The following is a 16512-nucleotide window of genomic DNA, read 5'->3' on the forward strand; positions in this document are numbered from 1 at the left end:
CTTCTGGACCCCAGGAATGCGGAGATACAGCCACTGTGGCATATTGCACCTGGGGCCAGCTGTGGCATTGGGTCAGTCTCTGGTCCTTCAACCGGCACTGTAGGAATGCCACCCTGCAAACAGCACCATGCAGGAGCCAAAGGGCCACTTGCCAGAAGGCTTGAAGCAAAGCATGTTCATTGGCACCTGGCACCACAGAGGAGTGATAGGGAGGCATGTGGCAAAATGCACAGAGATAACAGGACCTGGGGCCATCTCCTGTGTGAGTTTGAAAGCTCTAGGTGGAATGCAAAGGGGAGAATCGGCTTCATGGAAGTCTGGATGAGGGACTGTCTGAGGCCTTGCAGCACTGCAGAGTTCCATGAGGCCAGAAGGGTCAGAGGGAAGCTCCCCAGAGAGGCTCAGAGAGCACGGTTGACACTGCATGATTTGGCAGCCTTCAGGAGATATGTAACCACAGATACAAAAGGTGCAAACTTCCTGAGCTTCATTGGAGTGAATGAGTTAAATAGGTATGAATTCTAAGGTTTTAGGTAGTAATTTTCATGAGATACTTTCAAACTATGACACTGATTATGCAGAGCAGTTGCAATTGATGATTTAGGTTCATAGGTTCATAGGTGTTTACTAGGCTAATGATCACAAGGGCCTTTTTAAGTCTAGCCATGCATCCTGTATATCTGACAAGTGCTAATACCCCCGATATGTGTAAGCAGAAGCTTGCGAGATGAAACATTTACAAGCAGGGGCCTGGGAGATGAACCATTTACAGGCTGCCTGTGTCCATTAGAGCCATAGGTGCCAAACCAGGGATGAATTTTCTGTTCCACATCCATTTGTCTAAGTTACACTGGAATTGGATTAGGGAAGAACTGTCCTTCACATGTACAGGGAGCATGCTCCAGAGAGGGCATTCTCTGGGGATACATACCTGTCTCTCCAGCAGGTCCTGTTTATATCACGGGCAAGTATAATTATTTAGAATGGGTAAATCTGGTGTTGTTTGTTTTACAGATATGCAGGAGGTCCATCAGAATGAGGTCCAACAATGATTTGTTTACCAGGCATAGATTTCCCATCAACAGCCTGTAGGAGACAGAATACAGGAATAGGGCCTTGAGGTGGTCTAAATTGGACATGTTACTTACACTATGTATTCTTTTAGTGAGGAACCTCTGTAGATGTTCCATTTGTTGGATATGCCTGGTTCTGTACATACCGAAGGGGGAATTGTACTCAATGACAGGTCTGAAGAATGCTGAACACAGTAGAACAATGACTTCCTTTGACCTAAATGCCTTAGCTTTGTTTATATGTTGCACAACATAGAATGTTTTCCGCACTACTGTAGACACATTATGGTCAAAGGCTAGATTACTGTTCATGTGTGTCTCCAGGTCCCTGACTAGTCAGCAAATTCTTAGGGGTGTGTTGTCAATATGATAGTTACCAGGGGTTGATGACTTCCCAAAGGACACTACTATGCACTTCTTGGAATTTAGAATTAGTCCATGGCTCTGAAATTAGTTGTTTGTCTGTGTCATCCCTTCCTGGAGAACATTTGTGTCAGTATGGGATTCAATGACAACTCCTAATTTGCAATCATCTGCAACTTTAGTCAGAAAGAGGCCATTGACATTGACCTTGATTTCAGAGAAGTAAATGCCCAAAAGGAGCAATCTCAGGACCAATACCTGAGGGACTCTGCTTGTGACAGACCTTTCCGTAGAGGTGAACTCCCCAATTCTAACTTCTTGGGTCCTGTCTGTGAGCCATTTGGCTATCTACTGGGTGACAAAGGGGTTTGTACCTAACTTACTGAGTTTGTCAACAATGCCCGAGTGTGGAATTGTGTCAAATGCCTTGGCCAGGTCAAGGTAGGCAGTGTAAACCATTTTGTTCTCATCCATTGCTTTAATGACCTTCTCAAAAAGTCCACCAGGTTGAGTAGGCATGGCATGCCCTTGATGAAACCAAATTGGGTTAGATCCAGTGTCTGGAGGTTTACTATGTCATTATTTATCATTTCTGTGATAATTCTTCCCATGGCTTTGCATATGAAACTAATGAGACTTTTGGGTCTGTAGTTTCCAGGATCTGTAGATGGCCCATTTTTGTGCAGAGGGATGACATTTGTTGTTCTCCATTCATAAGGCATAAAGCCTGTTTGGAAGCCACCATTAAATATCAGTTTCAGAGGGCCTGACAGTTCATGTTCATGCTATTTAGAAGACATCCATGGTACTGTCTGACCCCATTGATGCACTGTTCTTGGCATTAGAGAGACCATTAACGACCTGTTCCTTAGTGATAGCTAGGGGAGTTATATTTGATGTTATTTCCTGATGAAAGTTTGAGGGTGAGAGAGGGGTAAAGTTGGAGCTAAATTTGTTGGCCAGTAGGTTTGCTATATCTTCTGGCTCAGTACAAGTAGCTGCATGAGCTCTGCACACAATTGTGTATTGCCTTTGAGGTTGTGGAGGTAGTTAAATAATGCCTTCTGTCTGTCCTTGGCCTGGGAGGCCAAATTTACCTCAAATATGGCTTTGGTAGACTTTATTCATCCTCTGAGTTGTTTGTTTAGTTTGATTAAATTGATTTTATCCTGTTGGATGCTGCATTTCCCAGTTTTGTTATGATTTCTTCCTTCTGTTATACTGCCTATTGATTTTGTGTATTCCACCAGGGTGTCTTGTTTTTTGAGTTAGGTCTGTACTTCTTTATGGTGGGTACAGCTGCCTCTATGCAGCTATTAACATGCATGTATGGGGTTTCTGTGAACAGTTCTGCATAGGCAGCAGTGCTCTCATGGTTTATGGAGGCTTGAAATTTTGCCAACTTATCATTTAATGGCAGGAAGTTAGCCTTAGTGTTGTTCATAAATATTCCAGGGTTAACTTAGCTTCCAGATTTTATTTCTACTTCAAAGGAGACCATTTTGTGGGTTGACCTTACCAGAGAAGACATTAACACTATGAGGGTGTGCAGCACTCTCCCATATTAGTGAGGACCAGATCCAGAATGGTTGCACCCCTGTTTGGTGTACTGACAATCTGGTTCAGGGAGTTTGTGTTTGCAAAATCCAGGAATCTCTGTGCCTATACATTGGTGTTGTATAGGATTCACTCTTAATAGTGGGGTAATTAAAGTTGCCTGTGAATATGGTATTGGGTTATATGGTGAATGTTTCCAATATGTTTAAATACATGGTATGGGTTTCCTGGGTCATAGAAGGGGACATATAGCTTGCAAGGAAGTGGTATTGAATTTTGCCTGTTGTGATTTGAACATGGAGAAGCTCAAGTGCATTGTCCTGTTTGACCAGCTTTGAGGTATATATATATATATATATTTGTATGTAAATTTAGACTTCTCCACCTTTAGTTTCTGCCTGTAGGAGCTTGTGTAAATGTGTGGAAGACATTATATATAAAGCTTACACTGTCGGTGTGCTCTCTGTGGCTTTAAACCATGCCTCAGTGACTGTACAAATATCAGTATTCTCTAAGGTGAAGAGAGCTTCCAGAGAGTGGAGTTTTTTGTTTAGACTCCTAGCATTGAGCAGTAATACTTTCAGATTTTCTTGGTTTTGATTTTCTATGTGGGAAGTCTTGGCACTGGCTAAACAAAGGCACTATGGGGGAAGACAGTGTTTTAACTAATATTCAAAAGCCTAGCTGGGAGAGGTGCAGTCCATCCCTGGCAAAGCAGCATGGCCTGTTGACCATCTCCTTCCATGCTGACAAATATCGCTCCCCCTTAGAATTACCCCAAAAACTAAGCCAAGTATTAAAGTCAGTCATCTTTTTTCATATTGTGGTATCATCAGGTAAAATGTTGCTCAATGCTAGGTTCAAACTAGCCTAGGGCACATATTCTGCTCCATAATGTCTCTCTTCATATAGTCTAGGAAGGTACATTTTAGGTAATTTACACCCACATGGACTATGGCCGACTCATACTGATAATTGTGGTCCAACGACCTGAGGGTGTGTGTAATGTTGAGGGTTCCTAACTCCTGATAAGCAACTTACCATGGCTTTCTCTTCACTCAGTCTGGTGAGAGTGACATCAGTGTGTCTCACAATGGAGTCTCCAGTGACCAGTATGTTGGATTGTGTGTTAGCTTGCCTTATGTGCTTAGAAGTATAGGCCCCATGAGATGTGGCTGTATGTGTTGATGTGGGTGTTGTTTTAAAAGAGTGCATTCAGGACTGCTGAGGGTATTTATTATTTACACTTCATCTAGGAGGTCTTTGGGGTTTAGGAAGGTTACACTTAAGAAATTCAGCATATTTGGGTTTGTGTGTCTGCTTTGAATTGTGTGTGATGCGTGCAGCCTGTGTACTACTGACAACCTTATTGACATTAGGAATGCTTTTATGTGAGAGCTCTGCCTTCAGTGACATCGTGTAAATACACCTCTCACATAACATATCAGATTGTTTGAGAATTAACTGATTGTTGGTAAACATGAGGCAATTTCTATATTGCCGCAGGATGCCCATAGCCACCAAGCTGGTAATATAGATAGTGGGAAAAGTCATATCCATGGCAACAGACCCTTTTTATGGATTAGACAGTTGGAGTGAGAATATAAAGCAATGAAAGAAATATCCGGTTTGCAACTATGGGTTCAGTGAAATTTCAGTTGTGATTTTACAGGAAAAATGTCACTCAAGGTGTCTGTGTCTATACAGAGCAATGTAAAACACTTAAGGGGAAACTAATAAGTAGACCCTGATGATTTCTGGATGAAGTATTTATGTAGACATTCTGAAGAAGTTAGAAACAAATCAAGTAGTATTTACTGAAAACATAGAATTAGCTTGTCAAGAATGATGAAAAGAGGGGAGTCATGTAAATGGTTACTGCCTGGCTGCTACTAGTGCTAGTCTCACCACAGTTTCAGTCTGATAGCATACAATGCCACTTTGCTTCTTTTCTCACCAGAAGCAAAATTTTAGCACTGATCCCATGATTAGAAATAGGCCACAGACTGTTTGGTGATCCATAGTCGTATCCCAGATGATGCAAGGGTCTGTAGGCTTGTTGTAGACTTTTCCTGGTAGATGACTTGAATAGCAACCAGACCAGTCATGAACATCAGGCACAGACATTTACTGTCCAGCAAGACATACAAAATACAAGAAAGCAAAAACAAACTAACCTTCCACTCACAGCAAGTAATAGCATAGTCTGGGTGAGCTTTTCTAATAAAATGGTGCACTTAACTTATCACTTATACATAGTCTGGTATATGACATATTTTATAAAAATTTGCTCAGCCTTCAGATATCCATTTTCTCCTAATCTATTCCCACTTTTCTTAATTTGTTCCACACTAGTTATTATTATATTGTGTCTGCTTTTCTTCTTGCAGCTTTGTAAAATGTAGAATAAACTATTATACTAAATTCAGTTAATGTGAGAAGAGGAATTTGTGTTGTGATGCAGTGCCCTTCATTTATTTCACTAGAGTCATATTGTATGGGTATAAACATGTCAGAAAAGCATGTTAGTGGACTTCAGGATTTCTGTGCAGTGGGTGCCACGTTCACATGTCAGTCATGCACCTTGAGTACTAAGGCTTGCAAGTTAACTTCAAGGGATATCTGTTCTGTTTAACTTGTCAGGCCAAGCCCTGTGGGTGAACATCCAGCTGTCCTTATATGCACAGCTGCAATATTCATAATTTATGGGATTCCCTACCATGAAGCTCATTGTCCGGCCATTCTACCAAAGTCTACCATTGCTTTAAGGTACGCTAAACATCAGTTACAGACTCCTCACATAGCATAGGGCATAAATGTGAAGTTCAGGCATACCGTCCTCAGAACTTCTTTGCCACCAGCCTGAACACTGTTTTAAACCATTGGTTTGTTTGCCTCTCTTCATTTTTTGCTGTTTTTTTTTTTTGTTTGTTGAAGTTTTGGTGATTTCTCCTGTTTGCTGAAGTCCTCACCTTTGCAGATAAGTACCCAGTTGGGGTTTTTGCTCTTTTCTTTATTTTCCTGTGCTTTTTGGGGGGTCAATGTCATCCAGTAAGGGTAAATGCCAGTGTGAGAAACAGATTCCCCATAAAGGCCACCACGATAAGTACCTTTTTTTGCCTAGGAGCTTCTCATGACCCTATGTCTTCTTCAGTTTGTCAGGCATTTGTCCCGAAAACCCACAGCAGTAGGCTTTCTTTCCTTTCATTGTATCTTGAGAACCAGTGTCTTAAGTTTCTTGATAAAGATACTATGGATGGAACTTCCTACCCCAAGGGTCAGCCATCAGGGAAGAAGAAGGTGAGGTATGACTGGAATCTTCTACTGGATAGCCTCTACCGGGGGTTTCTCTTGAGTTTACTACAAACCCAGAGACTCACCTGGTTGTGTTGTCAGATTCCTCTTCTGCGTCCTGGTTGGAGGCCAGCAAGTATCTGACAGGCAGCATGTCCGATGAAGCCTTGCAGGTATCCATTTTGGGTGTTCAGGGGGAACCACGGTTGATTGTTTCCGAGGAGTCTAGGGGGTTCTGCAGTTTCTTCTTAGGGAAGAAGTTCCTACTATGGTTGTGGAATGCTGTCCTGAGTCAGCGCCTTCTCAGTTTTCTACGACGGACATCCTCTTAAAAAAGAAACTGAAAACTAAACATGTTTCTTCTCCTCTTAGGAATCCACAAAGTGAGTGTCAGGTCTTTACTCAGGGGTTATTTAATGCTCTACTGTTGTTAAGGCCTCCTCAAGGGGATTCCGTTCATGCTCCTCCTTGGTCCTCTTTTTCACCTAAAAGGTCTAGGTAATTGAATTTGTCTGAGGAAGAGGTGGATTCTAATGAATAATCCCTTACTTATTCTACCCAGATTCCTTCTCCATTAGACTACAAGTCTGAGGAGGAGGAATCTAATAGCCCTGGAAGCTATCACGACTCCCACATCTGGCATGCCTCACAGCTGTATCGTGTATTTGCCAGGGGAGACATCCCATATGGCCACCTGGTGGAGGATGCTGGCTAATCACTCGAACCATGGATGATGACTCCCATCAGAAATGCACACACACCCATGCAATGCAGATAATCCTTCTGAGGAAATTTCCTTTGGGGACACAATCTCTAAGATGACAGGATTTTTTTAGTGGGATTGTGCTCAGGTTTTAATATCCATAAGAGGTACAATGAGTTTCTGCAGATGGACTCTCCTAAACCTGTGGCTTCCTTCTGTCTTGGCTGCTTTACTAGATGATTTTCCAATGCCTCTAAAGCACGTGATTCTCTGCCCCCTGCTACTAAGAGGTCTGAAAAGTTTTATAGGATGCCTGAGGATTGCTCCTTTTTGTTCAAATGTCCTGCTGCTGACCCATCTGTGGTGTTTGTAGCCTCTTATAACCTGTCCCAATTGCTTCCTTCATCTAAGTTACTGTCTTCCAACAAGGACAATAAAATCATGGGCAGGCCGGGTAAGAAAGTTCATACTTCAGCTACCCTAGCTTTAGGGCTATTAATTATCAGAAGCATATATCTAAGTATGTGTTGGATCTTCTTTCTCAGGGTTGTCAGCTATTTCTAATCTTCCAGACTCTGAGAGTAAATCTTCTGCTCTTTCCTTGCTAAGGACTTCCTCTCAAATAGTATGTCATTCCATCAAATGTAGTTATGATGTAGCAAATGTCTCTTCTAGGGCTACTGCTGCTTTTGGTTCAGTACTGAGGAGGTATTCTTGGCTTAGACTTCAACCGTTACCCAATGATATTAAGGCAAAGTTGATGGATACTCCTCTGGGTAATAAACTTTTGTTTGGGGAAGCAGCTGCTGGTTTGTTTAAGTCTCTTCAGGACAAGGGAAAAGCCTTACAGAAGCTCAAACATGTCTTTGTTTTACCTGTGCCTAAATTTCAGAGAAACTGCCCTTCTAAGCCAGCCTTTGTTCATAGGCAGTCTTGCCCTCCTGCTAAAGGTAAAAATGGTGATAAATGGGCTCCTCTTGCTAAGTCCACTCAGATTGCAGAGATTCTAAAGCCTTCCTTTCCTGACAAACCATGTGCTGTTCGATTATCCATCTGTTCCCAGTCACATTCCTCTTTCTTTTTGCCTTTCTCTCTCTTCCTGTTTGGCTTCAAATTGCCCAGGATTCTTGGGTTATGTCAATCATTTATCAGGGGTATTTCATGGTGTGGATTTCCCATCCTCCTTTTATAGGTATTCCTCAGCCTCTTTGGAACAACTTCCTTTGTTCCCAGAGGTTTTTCAAGATCTCTTTTCTCAGGATACAATTCAAGAGGTGACTTTTTCCCAAAGGGAGGAAGGGTTTTATGCAAGAATGTTTCTAGTACCCCTTGGAGACCAGTTCTAGACCTCTGGCATCTAAACACTTTTCTGAAGGTGCCTTCATTTTGGATGTTATCCCTTCAGACCCCTTTTCCTCTCTTTCTCCCTCAGGCCTTTTTGGTGTCTCTAGATCTCAAGGATGCTTTTTACCATATTCCAATCCATCCTCTTTTCAGGAGGTTTTTGCATTTCTCTGTTGGTTTCTGGCATTTTCAGTTATGTGCTTTGCCCTTTGGTCTTTCTACTGCCCCAAGGGTGTTCACCAAATGCCTCACTCCTGTGAATGCTTTTTGCAGGCTTCAAAGGATCTAGATATTTCCTTACTTGGATGACTTGCTGATTAAGGCATTCTCTCCAGAGGTCATTTTGCAAAATCTTCATTTTACCATTTCTCTTCTTCAGAGACTGGGGATCATGATAAACTTCAAAAAGTCTTACCTGAGTTCTCCTCAGGATCATGTATTTCTGAGTTGCAGGATTCAGATGGTGCCAATGCTGGCATCCTTGCCTCCTCCACTAGCCTTAACTCACATTTCTTATTTTCAAATTCTTCTTACAATGGCCTCCATTACAGCCAGGGAGTTTATGAGAGCTCTGGGTTCATGGCTTCCACCATTCCTAAGCTCCCTCTGGCCAAACTCCACATGAGGAAGTTCCAGTGGTTGGTGTGGCTTCAAAATGTGCATCATCTAGACTTATCCATTCCTCTTCTCCCTTGTCTCAAGAAGGAACTTCTGTGGTGGATTCAGCAGTTGTCTTTGAATCCAATGCTCCCTTTAGATCCTCCTCTTCCCTTTCAGGCTCTGTTCACAGATGTTTCAGATGTAGAATGGAGAATGGAGAGCAACGTTTGGCTCCCTGAAGGTTCAGGGAGTGTGGTCACCTCATCATCAGAAGGAACACATCAGCATCAAAGAGATGAGACCTCTTATGCTGGCTCTTCAGGCCTTTAATCCTCTTTTCTCTCTGGGGACTCTCAAGGTATTCACAGACAATACCACAGTTATGTGGTATATCTACAAATGGCGGAAAAACATCTTACCTTCTTTGTCGGCTGGAACTTCTGGTATGGGATCTGGCTGTCAAGTATCAAGTGACTCTTCAGGCAGTTTATGTTCCTTCACATCAGAACATTGTGGCAGTCACTCTGAGCAGGTCCTTCAATCAATCCCATGATGTGTTTCTGGACATTGTTCACCAGTGGAGTATTCCTCAAGTAGATCACTTTGCCTCCCCTCTGAACAGACAACTTCCTCTGTTTTGTGCCAGAGTCCCAGGTCTTCTGGTGTGGCATGTGGATATATTCTCATTTTCTTGGAAGGGGATGTTTCTTTATGCATTCCCTCCCCTTCTTCTCATTCCGAGAGTCCTGTTCAAGATTCAACTGAATGCTCCCAAAATCTTGTATGTGACTCCCTTTTGGCTGCGACAGCACTGGTTCTCTCTACTTCTGCATTTTGCCAAGGGAAATCATCACAAGTTACCTTGCAGGCTGGATCTACTCACACAAGACAAGGGATCTCTCATCCATCCCCACATGTACACGCTTCAACTAACACTGTGGTTCCTCACAGACACCTTTTTTCTGAGGATGTGCTGCAGGCCCTGCAGGAGGCCAGGAAACCTACTAGGAAATCCTACTTATCTAAATTGAAGAGAATTTCTATTTGGTGTCACTCTCATAACCTGGACCCACTTACTGTGGATGTTCCTTTGGTTCTCTCTTATTTGTGTAAGTTGCTCAATGCTGGTTTGGCTTACACTTCTATTAAGGCCCACTTATCAGCTCTTTCTGCTTGTCTGCCTTTAACTCCTCTGTTAGCTTCAAAATTTGGTGCTAAGCAATTTATTAAAGGCATCTTAAACATTAGATATCCCAGGAAGCCTGTTTCTCCTCCCTAGGATCTTGATTTCATTCTGGAGAAACTCTCTCAGGCTACTTTTGAGCCTACTTTCTCGGCTTCTTTGCAGCATTGTTCTTAGAAGACAGTTCTTTTGTTAGCTCTTACTTCTGCCAGATGGGTGTCTGAGTTGCAAGCCCTTATAGCTTGTCCGCCTTTTTTGATATTCCATGAGGATAGGGTGTCCTTGTGTACTAATCCTTCTTTTATGCCCAAGGTGGTTAATGAGTTGTCACTTAATCAGTCTATTAATTTGCCTATTTATTTTCCCTATCTGAAATCTGACAGTGAGAGGGTGCTGCATACCTTAGACATGCATAGACAGCTCAGATTTTATTTGGATAAGACAAAAGCTATGAAAACATCTGATCAGTTGTTTGTTTTGTTTCATCCTAGCCCCGGGATTCATGAAGCTTGTGCTAGGTGCAGGCGTAGCGTCGGCATTCTAACACCAAATATGGCCGGCGAGCGATCCAGGTATGAGCTGTTCCCACATGCACTACCTGCATCCGCTATGCCTGCATACCTCCCAGGCCCTGTATGCTAATTACCCCATGTGCAGCAGTGTAGCATGCAAATGAAGGTATGTAGTGATCCAGGAAGTGGTGCAGGTGTAGTGTAAGCATGCAGAAATGTAAACCGTAAAATACGGTTTACATTTTTGCAAACATAAAATCAGAGCCATGACAGCTGACCAAACACATGTATTATATTGTTAATATATGCCATTGGCTAAATAGATAGCCATTGGCATAAAAAAATGTACAAAATATAAAAATAACATTTTTTTTCGCACTATCACGAATTTAAGCACAGGGCAGTGGCACGCAAATGGGATTGCAAGGAAAATAGAAAAATATAGAAAAAACTGCATTGTAACACATATCATGATGTCCCCATAATAGTCAATGACAGGCATGCTACACCACACCACGGTGCAAGGGTTGCTAAGGGGCTGTGACAATGTTATGAGCGGTAGCTAGGAATTAGTAGGCAATGCCATGCAAATGAGAGGAGTAATTGTGAATCACAGATTCCCCGCTGGTGTAAGGATGCACCTCACAGTGTAGTGTTATAACACTGAGGTGTGCCCCTGTGATAAAGATGACGTCAGGAGAGGGGTGTGTCACCTTTGCTTTAAGCACATTGGAGTATTGCTAATCCGGTTTGCCCGTAGCTAAGCAAAGCTGCAGGATTGGGGTGTGTTGAACTGGCTAAAGCTTTGCTTGGCTGAGAGTACGCAAGGTAACTGAGTATGCATGTGAACGGAGATGAAAACACGCTTAAACTCAGTAAACGGGTTTGCGCGGCGCGCACTGGAGCTGAAACAGGAAGGATATAGGAAAAAAAATAAGGAAATGCTGCACAGGGAAATTGGACTATAAATGACTAATTAACACCTAGGAACCTACAGTGGGCCATTGTCATCAGCTAACAAGGCTGCAAGCAGCTACCTGCAGAACAGGAAAGGGGAGGGGCTGTACTGCAAAGGAAACAGTAAAGTGTCACAGCATAACCAAGCAGATTTGCATTATATCAGCTACAAGACACATTTTGCAACACATGACTGGGTAGGGAAAGTACAAAACAAGAAAGACAGCATGTGGTGGCATGCTTGATAATGGAAGGGGATCCTGGTATAAAAGTGAATTAAAGGGCAACAGATTAATCAAGGCAGGCAAGTATAACTCAACACTAAAGGCCCCACACTTGCAGTACTCGCTGTAAAACACATAATTAAGATACCCTGCAGCTGGAATTTCTCATGCACACCAAATGACATCAGCAGCATCCATAGCACAATAGTATAAAGTGTGAAAGCATCTCACACACACTTGTGTATTCCCATACACTCTGCACCATTGGTGTATACAGACAGGGATCTTTTAATATGTACATGTTAGGGGCTGCCATAGCTTTGATCCACCAGCATGTGTTGGAGAATGAAGGCGGTGTGGAGGATGATGGACACAACCACCTCAGGCACCAGATGAGGAGAAGAGTGTTTAGACCCAGGGTAACCTACCAGGGGGCTACATGATCTGGAGATAGTAGAGTGTTGCAGGGTGGACAGGGACACCCTACAGCAACTTGTGGAACTGTGCCAGCCATGCTTCAGAGCGAGAACAAACAGAGGGGAACCCATCCCAGTGGATACGAAAGTATGTGTAAGCCTGAGAATGCTAGCTACAGGTACATTTCAAAGGCCAACTGGGGATATCATGGAGATCTCACAGGCATCAACATCCAGGGTACTTCACCAGTTCCTGGAAGCCATGCTACCACATGCCAATGAGCACACATGCTTCCCCCGAATGCAGGAGGAGCTGGCCAGCAATATGCGTCTCTTCCACCGTGTGGCAGAATACTCGGAGGTACTGGGTGCAATAGACTGCACACACATATGCATCAAGTCACCACCCGGTGAGCAGGGTAGGCACTACATAAACCATAAGGGATACCCCTCCATCAACTGCCAGGTCATGTGCAATTATCATGGATGTGTGTGCTGGCAGCCCTGGAAGCTATCACGACTCCCACATCTGGCATGCCTCACAGCTGTATCGTGTATTTGCCAGGGGAGACATCCCATATGGCCACCTGGTGGAGGATGCTGGCTAATCACTCGAACCATGGATGATGACTCACATCAGAAATGCACACACACCCATGCAAAAACGCCATAATGAGGCACACGCACAAACCAGAATCATCATAGAGCATGTGTTTGGGTTGCTTAAATCATGGTTCCATTGCTTGGACATATCTGGTGGAGCCTTGCAGTACTCTCCAGGCATGTGCACCCAAATCTTCATAGTATGTGCCATGCTACACAATATGATCCTGTGGAAACATCTGCAGCAGGGACAGAATGGTGAAGGCCCTCACAGCTCACCACCATTGCCATGGGCCCCACAGGCACAGAGATACTCAGACCATGAACACCCTGAGCCAGCCCCAGTAGGCAGATGGAGGCATGCCCAGTATGCCCATCCCTTGGCATGGAGGGAATGTATAGCACACACACTGACAGTGTAGGCACTTAGGGATTGACACCTTTCTCCACCTGCACACACAGTAAAAATGGATGGCACACACACACAAGACTACCTGTAAATTGTCATGTATAGGCAGTCTACTGTGTGCATCCAACATAGACAGCCCTCAGTTATTGCACACACAACTGCTATTGGTACAAGGTAAGTCAACACCTGAACAGTAAATTAAGCTATCAGCATGTGCTGATACTGTATGTATAGGTTCATAGATTCATAGGTAGGTACTTGGCTAACTGCCTGAGGGCATTCATAAGCCTAGCCAAAACGAGTCAGCTTTTGCCACCTCGTTGATTATTTAGCTGTCCCTCTGTGAAGCAGAGCCAATGGCGAGATCCCCGGGGTGTATCTACTGTTCCCCATCCACTCTTCAAGGTTTCTCTTGAAGAGTGTTAGTGAGGGGTTCTGTATAATGTAATTAGGGATGTTGTTCCAAAGCATGGGGAGTTTCTGTGACAGCAATCTATCCCTCCAGCATCTTTTAGTTATTGTTGTGGTAAGGTTTAGTTCACTACAGTATGTGGTTCACTGTTACATGGATTCCCATAAGTGGAGCATATCCATTAAGCCTGAGTTGGACATGGCTTTGTTGGCCAGCAGAGATCATCTCTGAGTAAACTAGATGCCACTGAGTAAAGCAGGAGTTTATTCAGTCTGGCTGCATAGGACATATGCTTGAGGCCAGTAATCTTCTCAGCGAGGTATGTTAGTGGACCTTCCAGCTGTCGGAAGTTGGCAACTCATCCTGTGATGTATGGGTTTATGTACAGGCTGGTGAGGTTATCAATAATACCTGAGTGGAGAATGGTGTCAAAAGCCTTGGTGAGGTCCAGGTAGTATGTGTGAACCCCCTCTCCCCTCATCTAATGTCTTGGTGACCATCTGTAAGATGTCAAACAGGTTCAGTAGGCATGATCTGCACTCAACCAAGCTGACCTGGGTTAGGTCAAGTGTTTGGAGGTTATCAATGTCTTTGTTAATGAGTGCCTTGAGAATGCACTCCATAGCTTTGCAGACCAGGCTAGTCAGGCATATGGGGTGGTAGTTACCATGGTCAGTTGTGTTTCCACCTTGGTGGAGTGGAATAACCATTGCTATGCACCATTGTATGGGCATGTAGCCTGTGTAGAGGCTGAGGTTGAAAAGCTTAATTAGATGGGGGGGTTAGTTTGTCTTGTAGTGTTTGCAAGATGCAGTCTGGGACACCATCTGTCTCCATTGATGCTGTGTTTTGCCATTTGAGAGGGCCATTTCCACCTGTGTGTCTCTGATGTCTGGGATACTGTACTTTCCGGGTATTGTTGTGGGCTCTTTAGGGGGTGACATATGCACTGAATGTATCTGCAAGGATGTTGGCGATATCAGTAGGGTCAGTATATTTTGTGCTATATTGCACCGGCACAGCGCAATTCTGTGTGTTGCCACTTAGATCCTTGACATAGCCAAAGAAGGCTTTGTGGTTATCTTTCATATCCTTGCCTATTTTCCTGTTGATGTTAGCCTTGGATGATTTCATGAGGGGCCTATGTTTCTTACTAATACTGGTCACAGATGTCTGCCCTTCTTGGGTTTTGCTGTTTTTCTGGACTACTGTCCTACTTCTGTTGTTTTTCCTGTTTATTGCAGGGGTCCACCAGACTGATGTCCTTGTCTAGTAGGAGCGAGTCTTGGTTTACCAGTAATGGCACAATCCATACATCCTTGTAGGTGCTTATAGAGTGCATTTGCAAATCTTTCTGTATCGTGAGCAGTGTTTTCCCTTAGTGTGGGGGCTGTGGAACCTCCCACCTCTGTCTTTAGTAGTGTGAATTTAGCTGTAGGAAAGATATTCACTTTGGTTTCCTTGGGTGGGGGAGATGGTTGGGTTTGGAAATCATTGTGAATAGTCCATGGTCAGATCTACCCAGTGACCTGTTTACCTCTGCTGTGGTGCACCTGTCTCCCATGTTGGTGATTACCACTTCTAGTACGTTTCCACCTCTAGTTAGGGAGTTTACCATTTGACACAGGGCATACGGGGTAATATATTCCAGGAAGCACTGGGCCTGGAAGTGAGTACTCGAGTACATTTTCCAGTTAATGGTAGGGTAGCTGACATCGACCAATACCAGGGTGCTTGGCAGGACTGCCATGCTTTCCACTGTCTTCAGGTAGGAGGAGTGGTGGTCCTGGGTCATGGAGGGTAATCTGTAGCAGGCCACAGTTTGCATTGCAGTTGTGGTTGATATTAGCTGCACATGGATGATCTTAGAGGTATCATGCTGCCCCACTAACCTGGAGGTGTAGGTATCCCTGATGAATATGGATACACCCCCTCCATGTTTGTGTCAGTCCATGTTCTGTCGCCGAAATGTGCAGTATGGGTTGTAGCCCGGTAGTGCTGGTGTGCTCTCAGGAGCCTTAAAACAGGTCTCAGTTATTGCACAGATGCTGATGTTGTCCATACTGAGGAGTGCTGTAAGTGCGTGCATGTTGTGATTACAACCCCTGGCATTGAGTAGCATAACTCTCATTGATTTCACTATTGTGCTGTTTATGGAGGTGGGATTCACCTTTGAGACTTGCCTAAAAAAGGCACCATGGGGGCGCCAATAGCCTTGGTCAGTATTCCAAAGCCTAAGGCTGACACATGCAAGCCAGCATGATATTGTTGCATGCATGTTTCCCATCTGTGCTTGTTTCTCATCTTTCCTGTAGGTAACCTACTGGTAAGCAATACAAAGCCTTAAACTTATACAAGTCTTCTAGCTAGTGGTATGTATGTTCTTGCTGTACTTAACTGTTTTCTGACTACATGGTGATTTTTCACTGTATATTGTGATCTGAAAGCACTGTTTATTCACATATTATGTCTGTGATGGCCTGCACTTTAGAGGTTCACAGATAGGTGGTAGCCTATCTGCCCAAGGGCATTTAGAAGCATAGCTACAGTGTGTTGGCTTTCTCTGCACCATTGATGAAGTAACTGAGCCTCTGTCAAGCATAACCAATGAAGTGATTCCAGGCAGAGTTGCTGGAAGCTGTTGATGATTGGGGTGGCGGAGGGAGATAGGGAAACTTAGTGATCTAAAGAGGGCATGTTAAAATGAAAAATCAACATCATTCAATTTCCGCAACAGGTCTTGCAGCTATAAAACTGGAGGGGCTCCCCCACCCCCTGGCTGTAAGGTTCTGGGACACATGATCCCGGGGGTGTATATTCTGTTACCCAGTCACACATCAAGGTTTCTCATGAAGTGTGTCA

The sequence above is a fragment of the Protopterus annectens genome, chromosome 1.part1 (assembly GCF_019279795.1).
Source record: "Protopterus annectens isolate FY-2018-M chromosome 1.part1, PAN1.0, whole genome shotgun sequence".
Taxonomy (NCBI): Eukaryota; Metazoa; Chordata; order Ceratodontiformes; family Protopteridae; genus Protopterus; species Protopterus annectens.